The 27,761-nt window shown below is 41.5% G+C and overlaps 1 protein-coding gene across 1 annotated transcript in view; it reads right to left on the bottom strand.

The window, feature by feature from the left end:
* The window catches only part of NEDD9 (neural precursor cell expressed, developmentally down-regulated 9), a 281,456-nt gene that overhangs the window by 177,824 nt on the left and 75,871 nt on the right, over positions 1 to 27,761 (bottom strand). The window contains exon 3 of the mRNA XM_024763725.1: positions 15,483 to 15,612. The gene's annotated coding sequence lies outside the window, so the exon portion shown is untranslated. The remainder of the gene's footprint in view (positions 1 to 15,482; positions 15,613 to 27,761) is intronic.

Here is a 27,761-nt window from a genome sequence, read left to right on the forward strand (position 1 = left end):
AATTGAATGAGTTAGTATATGTATCCAAAGAGCACCTGGCACAATAAATAAGTAAACAGCATATGCGTGCTTACCATTATTATTAGTGGCAAATTATACATAACTTCAGTCCTTGTTTTTTTTTCCTTTTTTGCCTCACTTCCCACCCCTTGCTGGTGCCTAGGAAATGACTTGGGGGCATAGAGGATTGAGGGAAGAGGGAGATGGTTTGAATGACTGATATTCCGAAATGATGTGGTGGTGACTGATGTTTCTGCTCCTGCCTGCTCCATCCCAGAGACAAGGACAGGGCTGTCCTTAGCCTTCCCCTCATCTTTACACTCTGTTCATGTTGTCTGTTGCACTCTTGTGACTTCTGTTTTCTTGTTGTTTTGTTTAGTTTTAATTTCCTGTAATATTTTTAAATGTCGAGCTGGCCTGAATCATGCTAAGAAATACTCTGTCTGTAAACAGATGCTACCTTTAAACAAAGAAACAAGAACTCAGCTCAATGCCTTTTGCAATTGGGACTTTATAAATACATCAACAATAAGAAGATCTACATTAATCTTTATACATGTACATAATTAGCAAACTTCATGGTACAAATACCATTAAGGTACTCCATTTTTTTTCATTCTCTTCCCTCTCCTTAAAAAACTATTCTTGAGTACATGCTATATATATCAGGAACTGGTCCAGATTTAAGGTAGAGTTATTCTAAGTTTTTATTTTATAGTGCAGAGTATTTATTCATGATAAATCAATAGAGGTAGAGGAGAAGTATAGACAGTAAATAATTTTTTCAAAATGCTCCTCTATGCATTTCCCATATCAGTTAAATACCATATCAGTAAAATATTATTTGCTTCATTAGATGTTTATGCAGTATAAATTTAAATGCTAAATTTTAGAAAAAATATTTTACAGTTATATAGTGTAACTTGAAGATTAATGCTAGCTAGTTGTTTCCATAAGTCAATGATACCCTAGATATTCTAAAAAAAACTAAGCTTGGGCTTCTTTTAAATAAAGTCCTTGAGTTTGGCAACTTGATTATCCTTAACTCTGTTATTTCATCTACATCCTCATGGCTTCTTTCCCCACTTTCCCCCTCATGCCTGGACCTCCCACTGCTGAGCTCTTCAGGATGGAGAGAGGGCACATCTGTCAAGGCAAACTAAGGAGCTCAGACTTTGTCCAAAGACAGATCAGATTTGTTTGCAAAAAACAAGTGAAATATTTTTCCCACTTGGAAAGATGGAAGTTTCCTACGTCTGTTTTCCTACTTACAGTCTTAGGTTTCCTTCTTTTTTTTGTGTGTGTGGTTTGTTTTCTTCTTTTGATTAGTGGCAGGTTATGCCACATATCAAAATTCTGACAAACCACAGATGGTTCTGACAAAAAACAAACAAGTGTAATTTGTAATCACTGTATCCAATGAAGACTGTGTTTACATTTTCATCTTTATTTACACAGTCTTCCTGACTGCTTTAATTAGCTTCTTCATGCCATCTCAGATTGCTGGAATCTCAGCACCACAGAATGGTTTATAACTACCTGTTAAGCAGTAGCCAACCTCCAGGCAATGGTTTTGAATCTGTCATGGATATTTGGTCCAAGCAGGGCCAGCTGTATGAAGCGGAGGCTGAGGGGTGAAGGAGAAAGAAGTGAGGAGAATTTGAGAAGATAAAAAGTTTTAAAAGTCTATGGCCAAGTTGTGTCCGTGTGTGTGTGTGTGTGTGTGTGTGTGTGTGTGTATTTATGATTCCATTTGCTTGACTCATTTCCCTCCACGACTGAAGACAGTATTAGCCCTGGGGAATCAGCTGCCCACCGAGGAATTTAAATGAATATGCTCAAGCGTTGGTCTGGCACGTTTTACGAGCAGAATTGTCTAGTGTTATAACGTGTGCCTCCTCCCTTCTCGGGACTGTGAGTTGGTCTTGTGGTTTTCATTTTTGGATGAAGAAATCAGAGTTCAAAAAGCTCCAGCTCATTTGTCCATTCAATAACTATTGTGGACCTGCAAACTCCTCTGATCTTTCCCGCACATTTTTGATATATCAGTTCACAAGACTCAGGGCCTGCACTCAAGAAACTCAGAGCTTAGTTGGTAGATTATCTAGTGAGATCACGATTCCCCTTAACGGGTTCACTCACGATATTAAAAGCATTTATTGAACAAGTGCTATGATAAATCAAAAATGAATGAAAATCAGCTCCTAAGAGAAATTACAGTCTAGTAGGCATGACAAAATGAACCTTATTCACCTTCCTCTTTTGTTCTCTTGCTGCTTACAACCCTCCTGTTCTCTCTCTTGTAACAGGACGTCTTTGCCTTCCATCTCTTCTGTTCTCCCGTCCATCAACCAAGTCCTAGAGTGTCGCACCCTTACATTGCCAGAACCCCATGGCAAGCGATTCCTGTGACATGTTAATGTCGATTTCCTTGTTCTTGTTCTTCTGGGTGTTCACCCATTCCCAGCCTTAAGTGGAAGTTCAGTCTACTTTCTCTCATGCTTCAGAGCAACCCAGACTCACTGGGAAAAGTTAACAAAGGCCAAATTGTTTCCTGGCATCTCTCTCTCAATAACCTCAGCTGAGGCCCTTCTGCTGCTCAGGAATCTTCTCACTCATTTCCTACTCTCTGTCAGGTCTTCTTTCCAAACTTTCCTCTCTCTCCAGAAGCCCTGAGCCCAGCCCTGAGCTCACACCATGCAGAGGTAAGATGCTGACGTGAGCTCGTTCAGCGTCCCTCATGATCTCTGCAGAATTTCACTCTTTCATCCATCCAGATCCTCACTCTCTGCTCATTCTTCAATCCTTTGAATTATAGTTTCAATCATTATCATTGGATTAATAAAAATAGCTACCTTTTTTTTTTTTTGCCGTACGCGGGCCTCTCACTGTTGTGGCCTCTCCCGTGCGGAGCAGAGGCTCCGGACGCGCAGGCTCAGCGGCCATGGCTCACGGGCCCAGCCGCTCCGCGGCATGTGGGATCCTCCCGGACCGGGGCACGAACCCACATCCCCTGCATCGGCAGGCGGACTCTCAACCACTGCGCCACCAGGGACGCCCGCTACCATTTTTGATGTTTATCATTAGGAGGAAAATGACATTTTCATAGATGAAACCATTCTTCTAGCTCACAGAATAGCTGTTTGAAGAAACATGGGTTCCAAGAAGAGCTAAAGGCAGGAAGACTGAATTCTTTTTAAGACAGAACTGATGACAAACATAAAGGGTTCTGATTTATTGGAGGCATTCATTGCATTTAAGCATCTGGCAAACACCAAGCACTGATTTCTCCATTACTTATATCTCGATCACCTATCCCTCTACTAAATGATAACCACCTTTGACTTCCCAAAGAATAATTAGCAAAATCTTGTCAGTGTTGATTTCACCGTAAGTTTTAAATTAATTTTTTAAATATACAACTAATAAATTTATATGGTAAAAAAACTAACGCTGAAGGTAAAATTAAAGTGCCTTCCAACCATCAACCCTAATTTCAGGTCTCGCCTCTGCTTTGCCCAAAGGGAACCCCTGCTACCTGTTTGGTATGTATTCTTCGAAGACATCTGCTAGGCATTTACACGAACATACGTAACCACCGTCAATTTGCAACATGCACGTGTGCAACCTTGCCCTGGAGCGCGCTTTTGTGCGCAAACAGAACACAAGACTGAAACCGTCACATTACGCCCGGTTTCTGAGGGGCTGTACAAACTGATGTTCTGGGTTCCCACGAAATAGGAACTTGGAAGCAACATCTTATTCCTAAGGATATACAAAATAAAATTGCACTGTTGTTTTCGATGGCTGAAGAGATTAGACTCCTCCATCTATCTGACTTTTGACCATTTGTTTTCTAAATATACAAACATGTGGATTTACATCCAACTGGTTTGCCCCTGAGTAGAGATTCCCAGATCAAATACCAAATGTTGATTAGTCATTTGATAAGGTGATTTTTCTGGATTTTCCTTTATGCCTACACAATCACTTAACCAAAAAATCAAGTCAAATCATGCCTCCCTCGAGGTAGGTTTGCTGCCCTGACAGTGACCCAGTCCCAGGGAGGGACTGCCAAGTATCATGATAATTTACAGCCCCTTTTTGCGCTGCCATGGCTGGTTCTTTAGCCTTCCTTTCCCTTGAGCATGTCCTCCTCCTGATTCTCAGAGCAGCCTCCATTTCACAAGCCCATATTGACAGATTCCTACTCTAAAGACTTAGAAATATTTTTTTTACTGATTCCTGGTACTTAAAGCCCCAGCACACTTGTTCCCTTGAGTTTTTATATTTTACTCTAAGACAATAGAAATTCTAAAAAGAAATCCAACTTATCCCTCCTCTATTTTCACAACTTTTCCTACTGTATAAGCGAAAAGTCCTGTGCCCACAGGTTCACGGAAACCCTAATACTTAGTGCCTTAATTCTATCCACTCTTCTTAGGAAGGAAGGAGGCAGACCTCCTTCCTTTCATGCTCAGCTTTCCTGAAAGAGTTGTTTCGTCTGCACTGTGTGCTCCCACTGCCACACCTTCCATTCCCTTCTTCCTCACTGCGTTCCCTCCATCTTGACCTCTAGCTCCCACCCCCAGCTCTGCATGCAGTAGTCCCTGTTAATGTCACCCATGGCATCCTAGATGGTGAAACCAAAAGACATCACAATGGCTTTCCTCTGTTGCATTTAAAATGACCAATCACTTCTTTCCTCTCAGACCCCTCTTCCTTTCTCTGGGGGATCCCATTCAGCTCAGTTCACTTCCTTCACAGTTCACTACATCCCCCTGCTTATTGCTACCCATGCTCCACCACTGGACCTCACATATTTTCACTCTACTTCTCCCTCTGGATGGGCTCCTCTACTCCCATTTAGGTCTGGGGCAAGTCTTTTCCTCCTGACTCTCCACTAATGTCATTATCATCCCTTCAGTCTCTGTCATAGTCAGTTCTAGCTGCTTTAACGAAATTCCATGGGCTGGATGGTTCAAACAACCAAACATTTATTTTTCACAGTTCTGGAGGCTAGAAGTCTGAAACCAAGGGTGCCAACACAGTTGGGTTTTGGTGAGGGTCCTCTTCCTGGTTTGTAAATGGCTCTCTTCTTGCTGTATCCTCACATGGGGGAGAGAGATGATCCTTCTTTGTCTCTTCTTATAAGGACATTAATCCCATTCATGAGGGCTCCATCCTCATGACCTACTTACCTCCCCAACGTCAATCTCCTAATGCCATCACATTGGGGATTAGGCTTCAACATAAGAATCTGGGGGGGACATAAACATTTAGTCCATAGCAGTCTCTCTGCCCTAAAACATTACAAACATCTCCTTGCTTCTTAAATCTAACCTGTCACCAAATCTTGTTATTTAAAAAATTAAATCTTAAATCTTGTTGACCAATTCCATACATGCCCACTGCTGATACCTTAGTTTAGTTTCATTGCTTGGACTGTCACAACAATTTCTAACTGTGACAGGGCACAAGGTGGATCCTCAGGAGACATTAGTTGAATGAGCATCTCCACAATACTAGATGTTCTCATAGAAAAATTTCAAATCTTCTCATGTCACTGTCTGCTTAAAAACTTCCACCAACTCCCTGTTGCCTACAAAACAAAGTGAGATGACTTAGATGGTGAATCGAGATCCATGCTCTCTTCTTCGATTCTCTCCTGCTTATCCACACCTAGAGTTCCTCTCACCTTCCCATCACCCGGCACTGCTCACTCTTCCCTAGTATTTCATGTCTTCTCATGATTTGGGGATTGTAAAGGCTGTTCCCCTACCTAGAATGCCATTCCTTCTTCTCTTTCCGGCGACATGCTTCAAGACTGCACTCCCCCGGACAGAGAATCTTTTCCCCCTTTCACTGTCACCAAAACTTCTATTATTGTGCTCATCACATAGTATCATAATAGTGTGTCTGTTTCCTTGGACTTCAAGGCTCCAGATGGCAAGGAACTGTTGCTTATTCATTTTGTTTAGACCAAACCAAACATTTTACAAAGCGGTCTGTAGAGGTCTTGTATCAAAATCACCCACAAGTGGATAAATACATATCCCCAGGCCCCACCCTTGAATAGCTGAATCAGTTTCCCTGGGGAGTGGAACCCTCCCAGCTAATTCCTACGCACATGAACATTTGGGGACACAGTTACAACATCCAACAAACATCTGATGAATAAAGACATGATGAAAAGTGCTAAGATCTCTACTCCTGAAAATCTGCTCTATTTCCTTCATTCCTCTGGGGTATAGTTTGGCTGGAGACAGGTCCAGGGAATTTGGCTCGGCCGCAGGTCAAAGTGACCTAATGGGAAACAGCTTTGCGTTAGTCTCTAATCAGGTCATGCAAAGCACCTATTGTCCTGTCTAAATGCGAAATTAGGTTTAGGGCCATTCAAAGCCCTGAAGATGGTTGGTCATGATAAGAGCTAACAAATTCTTGCTCAAGTGAGAACTGGTATTTGGGGCATGCTCTGCAATTTTAACTCACCAAAGCCAAGTTCTTAACCTTAAGTGGTTCAGAAGTACCTTCAAAGGAGTCTCACTGTCTCATTTGCTGTGCTTATCACCAGTATTGGTAACTCTAATATCAGTTAATAGTCCTCCCCTATTGACATTGTGTGAGCTGTGAATGAGCCTAAGAGTTTTTAGACTTTGGGTGAGGCTGATGGACTTGTGAAGCCACAGGGTCTCTAAAATGTCCTTCTAAAATTTCTTCAGTAGACTTTTGAACTCCATCAACATGACCTTGAGATCTGTCACAGTGCACCGCACCAGGCCTAACAAAGACTAAAAAACGTGCAGAATCTAAATGACCTCAGGACTACACAAAGTACCTTCAAGAAATGTTTGTTGGACTTATTATTTACCAAAGAAATCTTACCAAAAGTACACATAACCACTTCTTTATTACACAAGTAACATATACTCATTGTTGAAACCAGAAAAAGTAAGGAATTCAAAAAGACGACATAACCAATATTACATTGGAGTGTGTATTCGTTTAAATGTTTTCCCATATATATGTAGAGTGATATTATAGTGGATTAGTTTACTATTGTTGCAGTAACAAGTTACCACAGAATTAATGGCTTAAGACAAAAGACATTTATCATCTTACAGTTCTGTAGGTTAGAAGTCCCACACGGTCTCCTGGGCTAGTTAGTGTGTAGGCGTGGCTGCATTCTTTTGGAGGGGCTAGGGGAGAGTCTGTTTCCTTGCCTTCTTCTCTTCTAGAGGTTGCCCATATTCCTTGGCTACTGGCCTCTTCTTTCATCTTCAAAGTCAGTAATGTTGAACCTCTATGACTGCTCCTCTATAGTTATATCTCCCCCAACCTCAGCTGGGAAAAGTTCTCCTATTTGATTTTAAGGACCCACGTGACCAGCTTGGACTCTCATGGATAATATAGGAGCCCAATTCAAGGTCTCTAACTTCATCACACTTGCAAAATCCCTTTTTCCATGTAAAGTGACATATTCTTAGATTCCTAGAATTAGGACATGGACATGCTGGGGTCATTATTCTGCCTATCGCAGGTAGAGATTGAACATCTAATGTTCACGGAGGTTAAGTGACTTACCCAAGATCACAAAGTTTGTAAATATTGAACCTAGTAGTTAAGTCCTTTCAGATTGCAAGAGTTTGACCCAATCAGATTCTCAGCAAATGGAGATTTATGATGAAGGCATGTAAGGAACAACGGTAGGCAGCTGGCATAAACGTAGGACCAAGCCTCCCAGGAACTGGCACTTCATCCTCAGTCCACAGACCCCAGGATCTTGCTGACCCTCAGCAGCGGCCACCCACAGCACCACACGAGGCCACTGCCTCTTTCTTAATACTTCTCATACCCTTTTTAGCTCCCTCCAATGTCCTGCTTAGCTTCTTAATCTTAAATTCTACTGATTCATGGCTTTAGCCCACTGCCTCCTCTCCATGAGTCTCTTGGTTTTTGAACCCTTCTGTCACTTATATTTTTCTCTCTGTGTCACCTTCATACTTCTTAAGAGAAAGGATCTGATAGAGTCCATTGGTCACTACAGGCCACTGGACACCCCTGTCCTATAGAGGGCTCCCACTGGATTATCTCATTGGCTGCTGGTCAGCTTACGGATGGCCATCTTCAAAAACAACTGCCCCTTCCTGGTTCCATCAGCCAGGATCAGGGGGTCAAATGTGATGATCTGTTTGTAGGAAATCATTTAGGGTCCCTTCCCTCAGAATAGGGCCATGAGCAAGTGGGCACAAAGAGACTCTTCTCCAGAGCCTCGGCCAGAATGTCTTCCCCACACACCCCTGTATACACTGCAGCTGAACCATATCTGGGAGCCACAACTGGAATAATCTAGCTGAATGAGAGTATAAGCAGGGGCTGAACAAGAGGAAGAGACAGTGCCCAGAACTAATACTGAATATGGACATTTTGAAAACGATTTAGGTAATTGTTTTCAGTACTTTAAGGCCCTAATTGCTGATCTTCAACAAAAAGGCCACACAGGCTTATGAAAGTTCTAAAATTATATCGTATTTATCAGTTACCAGGACCTCAACTTGCTTCCACAAACCACATAGGGCCTTGTGAAATGAGCCTTTGGAAAGGGGACCCTGACATTTCTAAATTTTTACCCATTTGTTTCTCTATCTGCATTTGCTCTGAAAGGGGAAAGTGGCCTCATTAATTTGGAAAGAATGAGTCTAAACATGTTTCAGAAGGAGAAAAACTCTCTTGGGCATGCTGACTTTCATCTGATATTTCCCACAAAAATGTGAGCTGTGGTCACAGCTCAAAGATGCCAACACAAATCTTGAACACAGCCACCTCCTGACTGAAAACACAATCTAGGCTGTTCTTTAGTCTGGACCTCGGTAACCAGGGACACAAATTGATTTTAAATTTCAATTAATTACATGGGAGGAAATGGCCGTCTGATAGACAGAGGTCTTAACACAAATATTTCTCCCTGGTGACAGAGTACTGAGATGCTGCCATGTTACACACAACCAGGGTTTTTTCCAGGTGGTGTGCTCTTTTTCTCTCTTCCTCTTGTGCTTTTAGAGAGAACGCCAATGGCATGTTGTCACCTCAGTTTTCTATACCCTGTAATAGTTCATTGAATTCATTCATCTTTACTCTGAAATACACAACATTCTTCATGCTGGCAATCAAAACATTTTTTTTTTTTTTGAGCAATTACCACTGTGTTAGGAGCTGGGAATAAACCAGTGGGTAAAAATATACACAGTATATTGTGTATATTGGATGCTTTGTGAAAATAGAACTTAAAGTGGCTTGAACAATAAATACCTGTTGCCTCACCAAGCAAGAAGTCTGGGGGTAGATCAATGAATATCTTCATGTCAGTTTTATTCTCAGGTGGTTGGTTCCCTCACAGTTGTGAAGTGGCTGCAATAGCTTTAGGGAGTACCTTCTCAACCACATCCAAATGCAAATAAATACATAAATAAGTAAAGCCAAAATGAAGACACTCCCCAGCAGAAATGCCCTCACGTCTTAGGAGGCAGCACTGCATCACAAGCCTGTCCCTGAGCTGATCAACAGCACGATAAATGAAATGGTCATAGTTTGCTTAGACCAGTCAAATTTTGGCTCTGGGATTAGGAAAGGGCTCAGTCTTTGCTGAAGCACAGGGTTACCCCATACACAAAGAAAATCCAGTTCTGTCAGCAGGAAGATAGGATTAGCTATTGGATAAGAAACCAGCACGTCTACCTCTGTGGAACTTCCAGATGACATAGGAAGGACGGGAAAAACACTCCCCAACATACATGTTTTTCATAAGGAGTCCAAAAGAAAGAGGTTCCAGTATCCGTTAGTAGTTACAAGATCTTGGGTTAGCCTCCTGGAACCTCAATTTCTGAATATGTAAAATGGGAAATCATAGCTATCTCACTGGGTTGTTCTGAGGATCAAATATATTAGTACTTGCAAAATACCTAGCACTGTGCCTGGCCCATAGGAATTGCCCAAAACATGCCATTTCCTTCTTCAAGGCCCTCAGGCTGCTCAAGTCTAAATGGCTGGATAACTGACAAGCCAATGAGCCTGTATTCTGATTGATAAGCACTGGGATATTAGGATTTACAGAGGCTTCCTGGGGGAGGTATTACTATCACAGTTGCCAGGAACCATTAAGGTCCCCAGAATGCTTTTGCTACCTCCAATGGGTCCTTTCCATTTTTTCCTATTACTTTATCCTTCTGCAGCCTTGCTACTCTTGTCAATCCCCTTTCCTTTGGAACTCTATCTTCCCTTGTGTTCTGTGATGATTTTATCTGGGTTTACCGCCTTCCTCTCTAGCATCTCCTTTCCATGCTCCCTTAAAAGGTCCTCTTTATGGCTTTCCCCAGAACTGTGTTCTCCATCCCTGCTGCAATCTCACCTGTCGATCCCTGACATGAGATTTTATCCTTTCTTATAGCCTCAATTCCTAGTTATATATTTACGACGCATATTAGACATTCAATACATATTTCTTTCATCCATTTTTAGTCAATCATGTATTCAACAAGTATTTATTGAAGGCCTGGTACTATATGCCCATTACTGTTCTTCATGCTGGAGATATAGCAATAAATAAAACAGACCAAACCCTGCTCTTGCGAACTTACGTACTAATGAAGAGACAGATGATGAATAAGCAAACATTTCCTGTTAGAGATGAAGTGCCGTAGAAAATATCATGATGGGTACGTGGGGAAGGAAGGTCGGGAGGGAGAGACAGCTCCTTTACAGGGTGCCTAGGAATGCTTCTTTGATAAGACATTTACACACAGACCTGAAAGGTGTGAGTGACCAAGACATGAGGCATGGCAGCGGGAACAAAGAACACAAGTGCCCTGCAGTGGGATCGAACTTGGCATCGTCAAGAAACCCTCAGAGGGCTAGAATGAAGTGATCCAGGGGAAAGAGGAAGGAAACAGATCAGGGGGCAGTGGGGAGGGTTTCACAGGCAATGTCAGGGCTTTGGCCTCGCCTTTGAGGGAAATGGAGAGCCACGGGTTTTTGCTTTTATTTTTTTAATTTTTAAAATTCATTTCTGGCTGCGTTGGGTCTTTGTTGCTGCGCTCGGGCTTTCTCTAGTTGCGGCGAGCAGGGGCCACTCCTCGTTGCGGTGAGTGGCTTTTCATTGCGGTGGCTTCTCTTGTTGTGGAGCATGGGCTCTAGGGCACATGGGCTTCGGTAGTTGCAGCACGCGAGCTCAGTAGTTGTGGCACACGGGCTCTAGAGCGCAGGCTCAGTAGTTGTGGCGCACGGGCTTAGTTGCTCTGCGGCATGTGGGATCTTCCCAGACCAGGGCTCGAACCCATGTCCCCTGCATTGGCAGGCGGATTCTTAACCACTGCGCCACCAGGGGAGCCCGAGCCACTGGATTTTAAGAAGAGTGATAGGATCTGACTTATACCCTTAGAGGATCACTTTGGTGTCTCTGTGAAGAAGAGACCCTGGAGGCCAGAGCAGAGGCAGGAATTTCTGTTAGGAGACAACTGCAATAATCAAAGCAAGAGACGATGAGGGCTTGGATCAGGGTGGTAGCAATGCAGTGTTGAGAAATGGATGAATTTTGGCTCTAATTTGAGGTGAGAGCAATAGGATTTTCTGTTAGATGTGGGAGTGAAGGAAAGAAACCAAGGTTAAGCCCAAAGGTTTGGGCTCTGGCAAGTGGAAGAAGGAGTGGACATTTTCAGGGATAAGGAAGGCTGTGGGGGACCTGTTGGGGAGGGGAGAGTTAGATTTGGGGCAGGCTAAGTTCTACATGGTTCTTAGACCCTGTGTAGCTGTTGAGAAGGAAGTAGGATATATGGATGTGGACACCAGGGGAGAGGTCTGGAGATAGACCTTTGGGAGTCACCAGCATGTAGGGTGACATTTGAAGCAGTGACACTGGGTGAGGTCACCAAGGTTGTGTGTTCGAAAAAGGGAAGCAAACTGACGAGTGAGCGTTGGGTGTGCGACATGGAGAGGCTGGGAGAGGACAGTTACCAGGAGAGGAGACTGAGAAGTGGCCTGAGACAAAGGACCGCTGCCAGTGCGTGGTGCCCTGAAAGGTCAGCAAAGAGTGTCCAGGGGGACATGAAGTGTGTCAACTGCTGAAAGGGGAAGTACGACGGGGGCTGAGAACTGCCCGATGGATTTGGGGATGCGGAGGCCACCAATAACCTTGTTGTTTGGCCAAGTGACCTGCAGGGGCCTTAAACTGACACCAGCCCCTCATACCAGCCAGTGGCCTAAAGAATAGCCCACAGAGTCACAAGCAAATGTAAGTTCCTGATGACTTCCCCAGCAGCCCTTGTGATCAAACAGGCTCCCCTGTCTCCCAGGGCCTTCCCTTTGTGCACCCCTTAGATAAGACCCCATGGAGCTTACCAAAACCACACTCATTTTGGTTTGAATTGACCAATCTGGCCTTAGTCTGGGAAACCCAAGGCACTCCCCCCATGACCCTAATAAAGGCACATGTCCCAGGAACTGTCACTCTCACAGCCTGTACCCTGTCTTGACCTCCCCTCATGGTCCCTGGCGGCCTGCCCAGTACTTCCTCCAGAACCAATGAGTAATGAACCTATTTCAATGTTTCTTGTGGTCTTTTGTTGAACATCATTCACCATCTCACACCCTGTGCTTTCCTTAACAAATGTTAACAAAGCTGTTAACATCTTCTCCTGAAGAGGAAGGGCAGACTACAGGTATGGGGGTGTGAGTGGATACATGACCGCTGCTGACCCTTCTATTTTTTCCTGTGAAATAGAAAATAAGGTTATCAGCCAGGACTGAAGTCTGGGGAGGAGGTGATGGAGGTTTAAGGAGAAAGAATAGGATGTGAGATAGTCATCTTGAAGAGTGAATGAATTAGGGAAATGTGGTAGGGTCACTGAATCAACACTGGCTACTGCGTGTTGGCTCCCATATCTATTTTTGAACACTGGTATCGCTCCTGATCTCCAAACTCATATATCCAGCTATCTACTGGTATTTGTCCCCTGGCTTTCTCGTGGGAAAATTAAAGCCATTCTCTCTCTGCCCACCTCCAGCCAATTCTCCTACACTCCCTATTTCACTGACTGTCACTCCCATGCACCTCGCCCCCCGTTTCCAAAGCAGAATAATAAAGCCTTTGAATAACTCATAAACTAGTGTAGGAAAATATTTCTTATTTTCTGAGGTTGAGAACACTGGAAGAGAATCATGTTTTGGAAGGACCATTATTAGCTCAGTTTGAACATTATCGACTCGAGATATCAGTGAGAGATCCAATTGGAAGTGGTGAGTAGTTCAGCTGATACACATTGGGTGGCTGACTGATTATTCCTTTAGTAATAAGGCCACAGTTCACCTGGGGCTCCTGTTAAAATGCAGATGGTGATTCAGTAGATTTAATGCTAAGCTTCAGAGTCTGTAGTTCTAAGAAATTTCCAGATGATGCCAACAATACAGGTTCATAAACCTCACTTTGAGGGGTAAAGGTTAGGAGAAAGAAACCCATGCAGATCATTTCAATTTAATGTGTTCAGAGTTATAATAAAAAGGGAACTCCATGGACATAGTTCAGCATAAGAATTAGGCAAAACCATGGACACTGTTAACTGGCAGGCCAAGGAATGTGTTCTCAGTTCTGAGAAGTATGGAGAACCATGGAAGGATCTGAACAGAGCATAACATGGTTCTATTGCAAAATGCTCATTGAAGGTCAACCATGTGTCAATCGCTACTTCAACAGCGGTGATAACGCTGTGAACAGGGAAACCGGGGATCTTGCATCCTGGAGGGGTTAGGGAGCTCATAGTAAGCAAACAAATAAATAAACAAGGACATTTTAGACTGTAGAAGTGTTGTAAAGAAAATAAAAAGGATTCATGTGATTGAGCCTGGGGGGACTGCTCTAGTGGGAGTAGTTGTTGAGCCAAGAGGTAACCACGCAGTGGAACCAGTCAGTCCTGCAAGGATCTGGGGGAAAAGCATTCTGGGCAGAAGGAACAGCAAGGTGGTGGCCTTGAGGCGGGAGTGAGCACTGAGGCAGGAGGATCAATCAAGTCAGAGTGACTGGAGCCTAGCGAACAAAGGGAAGCGGTGTGAGATGGGGTAGGGAAGATGAGCAGGGGCCAGGCCATGTGAGGGCTTTGAAAGCTGCGCCAAAGAGTTTGCATTTCATTTTAATGTGGGAATGAAATAATCCAATTTTTAAAAGATAAATTTTGCTACCCTGTGAAGATTGTATTGTCCGTATGTTTGTTAGGTCCGGTGGAACATGGATTCCTTGGATGTGCTCAGAACTGTACTTTAGAAAGATGAATCTGTCAACAACTTATAAAATAGCTCAGAGAACAGAAGCTCTTCAGAAATGTGTACAATTGAGAGTTAAGGACAGCACGAACTGGGGAAATCAGACTCACACTTCCAAATGAGGCTACAGGAAGCGAGATGAGAGATTCAAATAGTACTCAACGCTCTTAAGCTAGGACTTTCTCATTAACTCCCTCGTTTAATCCTCTCTACAACCCCACAATGTTGGTTACAAAAATCAGTTTCTGAGGTTTTAACCCAGACCTATTGAAAAAGAGATCCAAGGGCATCTGGTTGTCAGTACATAAATGCTTCAGGTGATTTTAAATTCAGGGGAGGTTGGTTTGCTGCATCTCCACCTCCTTCTGTCTAAAAGAATGAAGGTGGTTACCATTTCGTAAGTACCAGTCGCTCTCTCTAACCCTTCCTGCTTTTCTTTAAACTCTGCTGATTAACTTACAACCTAAGTGGTGAGATTTCAGGATTCCAGGATGAATCCACAATGAAAATACCAACGATTAAGCTTCTGGAGCTTGCTAAAGAAGTCTCTGCTCCTTGCTCGGGTTGGTGTGAATCTTTGCTGGGGTTTTAAAAGGAAAACCTTGATGTAATGCTCTCAGTTGCAGTCCTCATTTGTATTTTAATGTAAATGAGTTTCAGATCCTTCTTGAGAGAAAATTTTGGCTGGGAAACTATGGACAGTTCTGTGCCCAGAGTTGGGGGCGAAAGGCTTGGGGAGTAGAATGGGGAAGGGGAAAGGGGAAGGAGGTGGCACAGGGCACTCAACTTCACTTCCTTCCCGCGTTTGCGTGGAGCCAGGAAACAACCACCCACCTCCTTCCTGAGCCCGAGAGCTCTTAGAATGTTTGCTGAAGAAGAAAAAATAATCTGGTTTTATAACTTTGCATTAGCTGTGCTCATTTAGATTCTCATGTGAACCATGCATCTGGATGGTTACCTTAAAATATGCATTTCTTTAAAAAGAAAACCCTGATCTGCATTTTGACCACTTTCCCTTGGTGTTGCTGCTGGGCTGTGTTCAGCCATCTCCAAACCAGAAAAGGTCTCATGGGCACAGGGAAGCTACAAGGTAGGGCAGGGAGAACTGCACACTTGACAGTCAACTTCACAGAAACAGGGAGACGACAAAAGTGGAAGGAAGGAAAGTCATCACTTACTGAGTGCCAACTGTGTGCCCGGGTCTGCTTGGACACATCTCGCGAAGGTTCTCTCAGGGCCTCCTCATTTCCTCTGGTTCTCCTCGGAATCTCCAGTATTAGAGATGAGCCCAAATGGTGAACACACCTCCTGCCAAGTCATTTATATGAGTGTTAGTAATAACTAATATTTATCAAGCATATAATGCACGCCAGGTGCTTTACAGTGTTCCTTCATTTAGTACTCTCAACATCTTAGGAGATGGTTCTTATTCATATATTCATTTCCAGATAAAATAACTGAACCCTAGAGATTCTACGTGACTTATCCAAAATCAACAGTGCTGTGATTCAAACCCACGCCACCAGATTCTTAAGATCACATGTTTAGATGTTACGGGATATCACCTTTCACTGAGACAGTAAAGTCATAAAATTATACCTGCTCTGGGTATAACTTGCCCGTAGGTTTATCTTTGAGGTCTTTAGGTCCCTTAATTTTTGTCTCCTTTTTCTCCCTAAAGGCATCCTCTCATCACTTAAGGTACCTACAGCCCTCCTATATTGTATACCTCACTACAGTACCACCTCTTTTCTGAAAAAATTACCTAGTATAATTTACTCATTCACACTGATGCTATCTATGCCTTCTAGGCATAAGTGCATTTAAAAGTTTTTTATCTCTAACTATAAAGAGGGTTGTTTTTTTTTTTCTGAGAATTTTCAGCTATCAACTCAGGGATAAAGGATCCGTTTGTCTCTACTATGGTCTGGGGATGTCTTCGGCTGGTGACTGGTTGGAATATCTAGGTGTAAGAACTTCCTCTCAAGGGTTTCCTGCTTATCTGGAGAGGGTGAGCTCCAGAACCAGTCACAGGAAGTGTGTTCTCTGAGTGATGTGAGGTATAGGAACTAACTGTGAGCTAATGGCCTCCTTAGCTCCGGGACCTGTGATTCTGAGACACTGAGCCTACTCTACCTGAGCATTCATTTATTCATTCATTCATCAAGTAAGCGTGGTCACTTCGAATGGCACCGGGGATGCTCTGATAACCCAGACATTGTTCCTGTTGCCACAGAGTTCACAATGCAGAGTAGGAGACAGACATTAAGTAAGAAACTTCAATGAAAAATGGGCATATTTCATCTCCCATTGGTCCTTTTCCTTCCTCTTCCTTTCTTACTCCATTGACATTATAATTTTTCTCCCATCCTTTTGCCCCAAGGCTCCCAGATGTCATGTATCTAGAACCTTCCTTCCACCCTTGTGCCAATACCCCATCTTGGACTTTTCTATCTCACTTCGCCTAGGGGGTAATTATTACATTTGGTCCGCTCACTGCCAGCCAGAAAACCCATGGCTTGTGACCCATTTTAATCTGCCATGAGTCTTTTGGTCATTTTAAACACACAAAATTAGGAACAGTGTCAAGAACAGGGAGTAGTTGATGATCAACTTCAGAGTATCCATTAATTAATTCATTTAGCAAGCATTACATAGCTGGTATCTGCCAGGAATTGAAGTATATGGATGGAAAGGAAAAATGCATTTTCTGCATAGTAAAAAAATATATAAATTTCCAAAGGCAAGGACCCCCATCTATCTTCTTCATGACCCTGTCCCCAATATTTAACTCCTTAGCACAAGGTGGGAACTCAATAAATATCTGTGAAACAAAAGAATGAATTCATATTTTGGCTGAAAAGACAGATATATAAAGAACTGTAATAAGGTAGGATGACCATTCATTCAATAAATATTGCTTGAATATCTCTAAGTGTTACATAATATGTCAAACAAGACAGATGCTGTCCTTGCCCTTATGAACCTTACAGTTAAAAAATTGCACAAATGAGTATTGGAGTTATGATAAGTAATGTGAAGAAGTGTAGGGTCTAGAGAGCGTAAAACATGATATGTTTACCCGGCTCATGAGAAAGCCCTATAACTCAATAAAGCTCAGATTACTTCTGAAAAACTGAAAGATTAATATGGTTGAAACATTTTGAGTGGAGGAAAGGAGAGAGTGGAAAGAGCAAGGTTAGGAAGAAAAGCAGAGATTGGATCCCCACGGTGTTAAGGCGAGATCCCCAGATGTGAGGGCAAGTTAAGGGTTCAGTGCTTATCTTGAGAGCAGTGAGAAGCTTTTCTAAGATTTTAAGAGCAACATATGATGGGTTTTAATTTTTAGAAAATCATTCTGCTTTGAAGATAAAGAATGGGAAGAGATCAAGAATGGACAGTAGGAGACCAATGAGGAGGCTATTGCAGTAATCTAGGTATGAGGTGACATTGACTTGAACTAGGAGGGTGATATTGGAGACAGAAAGAAGTGGATGGATCCAAAGTATATCTTGGTTGTAAGATCAATACAACATGATCATTGGATTGTGGGTGCATGGTGGTGACAGTAAAGGAGAGAGGTTGTCAAGCATAACTCTTGTCAATCCCATAAATGTTGGTGTCGTTTTCTGAGATTGAAAATACTGGAGGAGAATCACGTGCTTTGGAGGAACATTAGGTTCCTAACCTAGTTAGGTTTTGGATACTATCACCTTGAGATACCTGTGAGAGATCCAAATGGAAATTTTAAACAGTCTAATGGATACATATGGTGTGACTGCCTGGCCCAGCATTCTTCCTCTAGTATAATTATGAGGTGTGCTTGTGACCCAATCTAAGGCAATTGTAAAATCTTGACTCCCAGACCACAGGGATTGAGTTATAGAGAAGTCATGTGAACATCAATGGACCAATCAAATTCCTTCTCTTAGTCTGAGTGGACAGAAGAGAGATTTTTACACTCTGGTTGCAGAGCTGTGAGGATATATGTTCAGAGCTCTTAATGATTATGGGGATTATATTGGCTTAGAAAAATGAAAATAATGTGCAGAGAGACAGGAGTCGGAGAGAAAGGATCCTGAGAATAACAGAGTCCTCTTGCTTCTGCCCCTGGTTCGGTTACATGAATTAAGAGTCAGTATGTGTCTATTAATCTTGCACTCTCTCTCTGACTCTTTCTGTTTCTCTGTCTCTCTTCCCCCCCCCCCTTTTTTGTATGTTTGTCTGTTTTTTATCTTAAGCTAGTTTTGGGTGGGATTTTATCACTTATAATCATGACAATGCTAGCAATATATACAGTTGGATTTATTAGCTAGAACTCATACAGCAAGACCTTGGCTGTAGATATATTGTTGAGGCTTGTTGATATATCATTTGAGACAGGGAGTGGACAAGGTCACCAAGAAAGAAAGGAAAGAGACAGAGTACTGAGGTCTAAGCTCTGATGAACTCTAACACTAAAGATCCAGGAGAGGAGGATGAATTCCCAAGGAGGTTGAGAGAAATGTCCTAAGTCATTGGAGGAAAACCAGCAGAATGTAGTGTCCCAGATACTAAGGGTGTTTTAAAGAGGTGGTGATCGACTACATCGAATGTTCCAGAGAGGGTAAATATGATAAGAACTGAAAGGCAGCCATGGGACTGGGCAGCACAGATGTCATTGGTGCCTTTACCAAGAAAAATTTAGTAAAGTGAGAGGTCAGAAGCCAGGTGGAGTGGATTGAGGAGGAGATGGGGGTGAAGAAGTAAATAAAGCCTGAGTTTGGAAACAATTCTTTGGAGAATCCTAGCTGTAAAGGGGAGGAATGGGTAGGATGGCACTGGAGAGGGAGATCAAAGAGGGATATTGTTTATTTTATTTATTTTTTTAAAGATGAGAGGTACTAAAACCAAATTATATTTAAAGATCTATTAGAGCACAGAGAGAAAGCAGGTAACCCTGTTTGGGTGAGTAGAAGGAGGTCTCCCTGAGGAGATAACTATGAGCTGGGTTTTGAAGAAAGAGTAAAACTTTTCCAGAGGAAGATGGCATTGCATGCAAAAGGAGGTTGTAAGCCAACACACAATGCTGCGTTTAAAGAATGGTCAACGGCTTAGAGCATGGAAAATTTTAGTCCTGGACCCTGTTAGAAGAAAGGAAAACCCATCCAAGACTTTTTCTACCTTTTATCCTTGTTCTCAATTTCATCTTTAAAATAATTGGTTAGACGAGATTATCTTTAAAGTCTGTACCAATATTAAAATCCATAGCTAATGGTGATCTGTCTTGAATGTTTTGTTAGACTGATAGCAATACTCCCCCAAATGAATATGCCACCACAGCTGTTTTCTGAAGTTATGCTTTATATTGTGAGGCTTCCAGGAGGTTGGAGGCTCAACTTAAAGTGGTCCCCTCAGAAAAAAAATAATCATGAAATATCTTTGAAGTCTACTGTGTTTTACCTTAAAGGTTCACGTGCATCCTATTCCGTAATATATTTGACAGGAGTCCTATTAAATTGTTTTATTATCCGCTGATGCCCCAGGAAGATAGGCCAGCTACACCCTTTAGATTTAAGTATTTCCACATAGTTATACGCATAAGCTCTGAGCAAGGCTGAACGTCCCTGGCTGGCATCTATTTCCTAGTCTTTCCTCACTTGCCCACTCACTACCAGCTTCATAGAGGCAGAGAGTCTGAGTGTCAGCTCTCTGCACAAGTGAAATATGGTAGAACCTGGGATGGAGAGGAAGGGAGCTTTAAGAGTAGCTTAAACGGAGTTAGTTGATCTTTATAAATGTCCTGTGCCAGCGGGAATCAAGTAATTGCATTATGAGCCCTAGCATCTTAGACACTCACATATCATAGGATTCACATCAACTTGGGTGTATAAAAGCCACATAAAATTGCCTGAAAGGAAAAAACAACACACATTAATTGGATTCTTGGCAAAAGACGGAAAAAAATGTCCCAGACTGATGAAGCAAGTTATTTTTAGACAATTTTGCCCTAAAATATGTTGGTGCCTCTGTGAATGAGTTCATAACACATGCTGAAAACTCCTTTGGCCTGATCCTTTAAAACAAATCTCCATTTTTTCCTTTTTATTACATAATAAAATAAAATGAGCTGTCTCCCAGTGCCTCCTCTTAGAAGCATTCCTCGGCTGAAAGGTCTTTTTTCTGCTTCCATCTTCATGTTTACCTTCCTATGAGCCCCCTTCCTTTTTTTTTTCATATGCCCTACTTTTGTAACCTAAAGACATTGATAGAAATTTAAGTTCTTTCCACCATTCATTTAATATTTCAGTTGTCCCCATTTTTAACCCATGAGCTCATTCTTATGATCCATCAGATTTCCTACATTTCAGCCCTCTGTCCTTCTTCTAATGAACAAGTGGAGGACTGACACTTTATATGGCATTGCAAGGGGAGGATTAAGCCACTGGTAGTTACAGAGATCTGGCTTAGTGATAAGAGATCTGCCAATGATTAGAAGACTTCACCTACTTGGTCTTAAGATGGAATTAGTCCAGATGGTGCCAATGGGAATTAAGGGACTGTGTGGTCCCGGAGCAAACACAATGCCTGTCTTTTGGATGCTCTTAATCTCAGAGGTAAATGAGGGAAATAGGGCTTTCTGAGGCCTTGGCCACACATTCCCCAGTGATTATAGTACCAAATACTCATGATCCAAAGTGACTGGTTATCAGATACTAGACACATCTTCTAAATCTTTAAAGGATTGAAAGGTCTGCTTGATGGTCCCATGTTACTAAAATTAATGAGTTTTAAAGTCATTTATTATATTTCTGAAGCTGCATCTACAGAGGTATTCAATAATCTTGGTCATATGTATCACTGGAAGGAAAGACAAATTTAATTCTTCAAGAAAGCATGACATGGATATAGATATGTTTCCTTAGTGTGTCCTGTTTACTTTGCTTACAGAACCTCTACTGTGTATATCCTGGACAAACTTCATGAACTCTATGCAAACAGGCATACTTATAGTGCTTCCTTCTTTATGTTTCTAGCAACCTAGAATTTGACATCACAGTTAAAGTACATTCTTAGTATATGTATTGCTTTCAGGGGCTAGGAAAATCCAGAGGCCCTCTGTACTCACATGATCTTGCCCTTTAAATTATTCCCTAAAAAATTGTCTGATGACAGAAACAATCAATTTCCAGTCTTCACGTGTAAGCTCAAATCTCTGATAAAATGCACATTGTCTGATTGAAACATTCTTTATATTGTTATCATTCATTTCGACTTTAATGTAAACGAAGACCCTGAGAAGTTGTGACTTAGAGTGGAGGGGAGAGCTGGGGTTACTGGGTGCTATTGGGTGATAATGAGGAAAGATTCGCTGAGGGTGGAAATCAATCAATCCTGACTTTGCTTAATTCAACAGTTGTGCATGAGATGAACTTGCTCTCAGTCAGGAAACTAGCACAATTCCTCCAAAAGGAGGAGCTTCCAAACTTTTCTGTAACTAGGAATGGAATCTAAGGCCAGCTCCCATCTCTGGAGGCCCCATCCATGGGCATCACCATCTATGTCAATCTGGGCAAATCAAAATGACTTCTTTTCAGAAATCTTAGGCATTTATATCCATCACACATTCTTTATGGCTAACTAACTTTCTTGCTTCTGATTACAGATTTGACTCTTGAAAAGGAGTGATGCAAAAACTTCCTGTCAAGTCATAGAGTTTGCACGTACAGTTTTCTTTTCTTGAGATGTCTTTGTCTGGTTTTGCTAACAGGATACTACTAGCTTTAGTATAATGAGTTGGAAAGTGTCCCCTTATCTTTTCTTTTTTGGGAAAGCTTATGAAGGATTGGTAATTTTCTTTAAACATTTGATAGAACGCACCGGTGATACCATTGGACCTGGGCTTTTCCTTCTGGAAAGTTCTTTGATTACTACATTGTAGAGAAAAAGAAAGTAGATTAGTGGTTTTCTGATGACCACCTGGTAGTGGTTGATTTCCTAGTAACTGCTGAGGGGCTGAGGGTTTCTTTTTCGAGGGTGACGAAAATATTCTAAAATTAGTTTGTGGTTATGGTTGCACAACTATGTAAATATACTAAAAACACTGGATTGTTCATTCTGAGTGAGTGAACTCTATGGTATGTGCTAAAATAGCTTTTAAAATTGTTGATATTTTATTAAATTAATCAACATGTTTTGTTAATATTATGTTTATCACCATTTATCCCCTGCCCTCCCTCTGGGTCCACTTTTTTTTAAACTTAAATATATTCTCTAATATTTGTGCTCATAAGCATCAATTGGTGGTAAACTCTCTTGCTCTTTCTTTATGAATCTAACAACACCTTTATTTCTCTTCTTTTTGTTTTTTTTTAATGATAGTTTGTCTGGGTATGAAAGTCTAGACTTAGATAATTTCACTTAGTACTTTGAGGATATTATTCTTTTATCGCCTCATATCTACTCTTGCTGTCAATTTGTCAGTCCTTTGTAAGTAATCTGTCTTTTTACTCTAGTCATTTTAAAGATTTTTTTCCCCTCCCTTTGTTCTCAATGATTTGTAGTCTCACTACATTTGTTACCTTGTAGTAATTAATATTTATTTATCCCACTGGGCCCTAAGATTTAATTTTGAATCTGAGGACTCATGTCTTTTTTCAGTTCTGTAAAAACATTAGCAAATCTCTCTTCAAATATTGCTTTTCTACCTTTCTGGGAAATTCTATTAAATAAATTAGACATTCCCATTTATCCTCTAAGACCTTTAACTGTTTTGTCATATTTTTCTTTCTTTATCTTTTTGTGATGCAGTCTAGTAAAACCCTCAGGGCTATCTTCCAATTCCCTGGTTCTGTACTGTCTAGCTGTTTATCAAAATTTTTTTCAATAAATACTTTTCTCATGTCTAAATTTTTTACATTGTTTCTTTTAGATCTACCTATTTTGTTTAATTTCTTCCTGATTTTGCTTGCCAATTATGTGTTCTGTTTTTAGTGGATGTTATTCTTTCACTTATCTCCTTTATCATCTTGAAAGTCTCTGTCAGGCTATTCTTGTACTTTAATTTTGTTTGGCTAAATGTATACCCTTTTTTATATTGATTTATATTGGCTATGTCTTAGCATTCTTTTCTTTGTTTTTGGTATCATGGTTTCTAGGCTCATTTTGAGAAGGAATTAAGTTTTCTTTTTGTTGTTTTCCTTCTCTGCTTATCCCTCTCTCTCTAGTTTTTACAATTGCCTCCATTTGGCTTCTTGGGGCTTGCTGACCAAACAAGTCTTATGTTAACAGGTTTGGAGCTCACATACCTTAAGGATTATGGCCTCAAGGATTAAGGTTTATGGCCAATCTGGTCATAGAGCCAGAAGTTAGCTCCTTTTGGTTCCTGGAAATGAGGCTGTTTTTATGTCTTACCAATTCAAAGAGGCAATATTCCCAGGCAACAATTAGCAGAGCTTTTCTCAACCTTTATTATCACTACTAATAATACTACTGGTTTTTTGTTTTTTTTTTTTTTAATAAGGGGAAATTCCATCCCAGTCTCCAGCTTGAGTCTTGTTGCCACTTCATACTGAGTAATTTTAATTACTGTAATCTCAGATGAACAAAACTCCCAGATATCTTTGCTTGCTTCCTGCCCCAGAAGCAGGCCCAGATCTTTGTGCCATATGCTACTGATTGCTTTGCTTTTCTGGTACGCATACCTAGTCCATGTAGGTGCTTACTGTGTTTTGAACCTACTTATATCATTTTACTTTTTTATTTATACTTCACCTATCATTGTACTTATTTGAAGGGGGGATTGAGTATAAAAAGCATATACTTACTAATAAAATCTTAATACCTGCTTAGGGTGATTCTTGCTTAAATACAATTTCCAAATTGCTTTAAAAATAATTTGAGCCCAACTGAAATAAACACTTTTTCTTAAACTTTAGAGCAGTGTTGTCCAATAGCAATGAAATGCAAGCCACATATATACTTTTACATTTTCTAGCAGCTACAGTAAAAATATTTTAAAAAAACAGGTGAAATGAACTCCCATAATATATTCTAGTTAACCCAATATATCCAACATATTATCATTTTAAAATAAAATCCATATGAAATTATTAATGAGATATCGTTATTCTTCTTTTCACACGAATTCTATGCAATCTAGCATGTATTTGGTACTAACGGCACATCTCAATTCAGAAGAGCCATGTTTCTATCGCTCAATAGCCACATGTGGCTCGTGGCTTCCATATTGGATGGTGCAAATTTATAGTATTTATAAAATAATAGTAAATCTAATCACCACCATCACCAGTTTGGACTTTTTAAACATCTTTTGTTCCAAGAATTTCATTAAGTAATTAAGACACACAGAGCAAAATGTAGACAGCCGCAAAAGCTGTATTGTCCTCTATATTATACTTGTCATCACAATGCTAGTATATTTGGAGAACTTTCCTTAGCTGCTTTTTCTAAACTCAGGAAAGATAGTGAAAATCTTGTGTGTACAAATTTACGACAGAAATAAGACCATTTAGGCTTTCAATCTTGAAAAACTGGTTTCTGAAAAATCAGTTTTTGTTTTTTTCTGAGTGACAGGAAATGAGATATATAGGGTTTGAAATGGTCATTACGTTAATTGCTTAATGAATTAATTAAGAAGTTAAACTCCATTTACTACCGAAAAGCATTTGAAGGTGCTAGTAAGAATTAGAAAGGTGTCAGAAGTGTAAAGTATGATGGAGTTTTATGAGTTTATAGAGATTTTCTTTCAATTAGGATTAATTTTCATTTCCCCCTAGACATAGGATATCTGGTTTTTCTGAGTGTTCTAACAATGATTTTGAAAGGCTGTTTACAGTCTAACATCTCAGGTATCTCAGACACCTAGGTAGATCTGTTGGGTGCAAGAACTCCTTGCCCCTGTGCGGTATTAACAAACCCTGTTACTTCCGGGGAAAGTAATCCTTTCAAAATACTTGGTTACATTGTTAAATCACTTGTTTTCTAAACCATGGGACTACTTTCTCTCAAGATCTCGAAATCACACTCCTTTATAAAATTGTTTATTTCTACAGCTTAGAAACATTGATAGTTCATCAACCTCTTGATTTTATGGCCAATCTTTAGACATGCTAATTTGTCACATTTTGAAACCCCTTCCTTCATGGGGAGTGGTTTTCCCCAGTAATTCCCAATCATGTTATATTTAATGAGAACAATACCAGTAATCACATTGGTACATAGCCCTTTTCTCTTTGGAATCTCTAAATGGTTTCCAGATTGGTGAGGGGCTGGTTTTCAAACGCTCCTTGTGAAGAAAGAAGGGGAGGGGATTCGTTCCTAATCAAGGTAGTGGGGATGAGGCTCCGGACAAAATTGAATCGTTACCCATGTTGTTCAGTCCATCTGTGCTGTAACACTTCCATCCTGACTGAATGTTCCAATGAGCTGAGATGCACCTATTTGGCAGGGACTCTTCTTATGCTGGCTGGGGAACCATCATGCTGTCATCACAGCTGGATATGACAGGTTCCAGGAACTCAGAAATTGTTCTTGACATGATGGGAAACATATTTCTGCCTGAGCACCAGGAATGCATCATTTCCTATGTGAGGAGTAATAGTACTGCTGCACCCCCAGCTCTTTCTATCTCAGTTGCCATGGCTTATTGTTCCCTATGGCACTTATCACCACATAACATGTTACATACTTGTTAATTTTCTGCCTCTACCCACTAGTATGTAACCTCCATGAAATCCCTAGCTTTGTCTGTTTTGTTCACAGGTGTGTTTCCTGCCTCAGGCACTTAGTAGGAGCCCAGTAAAGCTTTATTGAATGGAAGAATGAATTTACACGCAAGAATCCTGCCTTCTTTCAAACAGTGAAGTGGAGCTAGGGAAGCCTAGATTGAGATCCCAGCACTCTGGTTTGTGAACTGTGAGAGCTCGAGCAAGTTCTCTGGCTTTCAGGTGTCTCAGGTATGAAATGGAGCAATAATATGTACCTTATAGGTCACCTGAGGGTTAGATGATGTCAAATGCTCAGGCAAGCTCAGGACCTGGCCTGCAGTAAGCACTCAACAAAGGACGGCTATCTGGAAAAAATGCATCACTATTCCAGTGGTTCCTCACCCAGAAAGTTGTTAGCACTCAGAACCAGTTGTTAGAATTCAGAACCTTCACTTCAACCACAGAGGTTTAAACCTCAGGGCTAAGTCGCATCTCTCCAAGGATCTGGGCAAAGACCTGGGCCTGTCGCGGGCCCCAGAGTCTTTAAGGTAGCAGAATGTGCTTAGGGGTTTTCCAGCAAATTCCAACACAGTCTTCAGGAATACCTTGCTCTGTGCACTGGGGCCATCGGCCGGCTTTGTACCCCAGCCCAGTGGGGACAGCGCTCGTGATACCCCACAGCACGTAGCTTTCAACAAACAGAAGGGTAAAAATTTGGTTCAGCCCCCTCTGGCTGGGGGTTATCAAGCTGGCTTTGCTAAAGGTTGCTTTGTCCTTATTTGGATGGGGTGAGAAGTGGTGATGGGAGGCAAGAAAGTCTGGGGTGGGGTCCCTCCTAGACTCCTGATTACCAGCCCTAGCTGGTAGCTAGTGCTGAAACAGCAGCGTCAGTGTGGCGACAGCTGACTCACAGCCCAAACCCTCATCTTTGGAAAGAGAGATACCTGGGCGGTCCTGCTTCTCTTCCTGGGCCCTCCTGGAGGAGGCATACCTCTGAAAGCAAGTGAGTGTTAAGTGCATAATCTTATCTGCTTCTCAAAGCACAGAAGGAACACTTTACCAATCATTTGAAATAAGTGGCATTGCAAAGATGCAATATTAAGCTGATAAGCATTCCTGAAAGCTCCAGGAGTGGGTAGATGTAGGATCACTTCAAGCAAGCTAATAATATAGTGTAATAAGTGAGACAGAGATGTGAAAAGCCACTTTGGAGTTGTTGGCACTTTTACGTACGTGAGCTATTGTTATCATTACTAATACACAGACTATATGTTTCAGATGAAGAAAAGGGAGGTAAAAGGATTTAAGAAACAGGGTGTGCAAACAAAGATTTCTATTAAAACACGTATGTGCATGCATGGGTGTGCTTGTACACGTGCACATACACTGTCTTTGCAAGGTACTCATCCTCTCTGGCTTCTGGGCAGAAAGTGGTCACACGGAGCCCTGACACTGTGCCCACTCCCAGCTCCCACCTCAGCTGACTCCCCGCAGGAATGCTAGGAATGCCCTCCCTCCCCCTCCCTGCCCCCCCTGCCATCCACCAAAATCATGGGCTCCAATCCCAGAGCCTGGAGAATTCTTCCCTAGGCCTTTCAAGGCGATCCACATTCTACTTTCTCTAAATGTCTGTTACACGTTTGTGTTGTCCCGTTTCTGTAATTGGAAATTTGTTTTTGTAACTGGAAGAGTGGAATAAACCAATCCCTTCACTCCATTCCCCACACTGCCGACCACCTCGAACAAGGT

This window comes from Neophocaena asiaeorientalis, unplaced genomic scaffold, assembly GCF_003031525.2.
Source record: "Neophocaena asiaeorientalis asiaeorientalis breed wild unplaced genomic scaffold, Neophocaena_asiaeorientalis_V1.1 scaffold427, whole genome shotgun sequence".
Classification (NCBI taxonomy): Eukaryota; Metazoa; Chordata; class Mammalia; order Artiodactyla; family Phocoenidae; genus Neophocaena; species Neophocaena asiaeorientalis.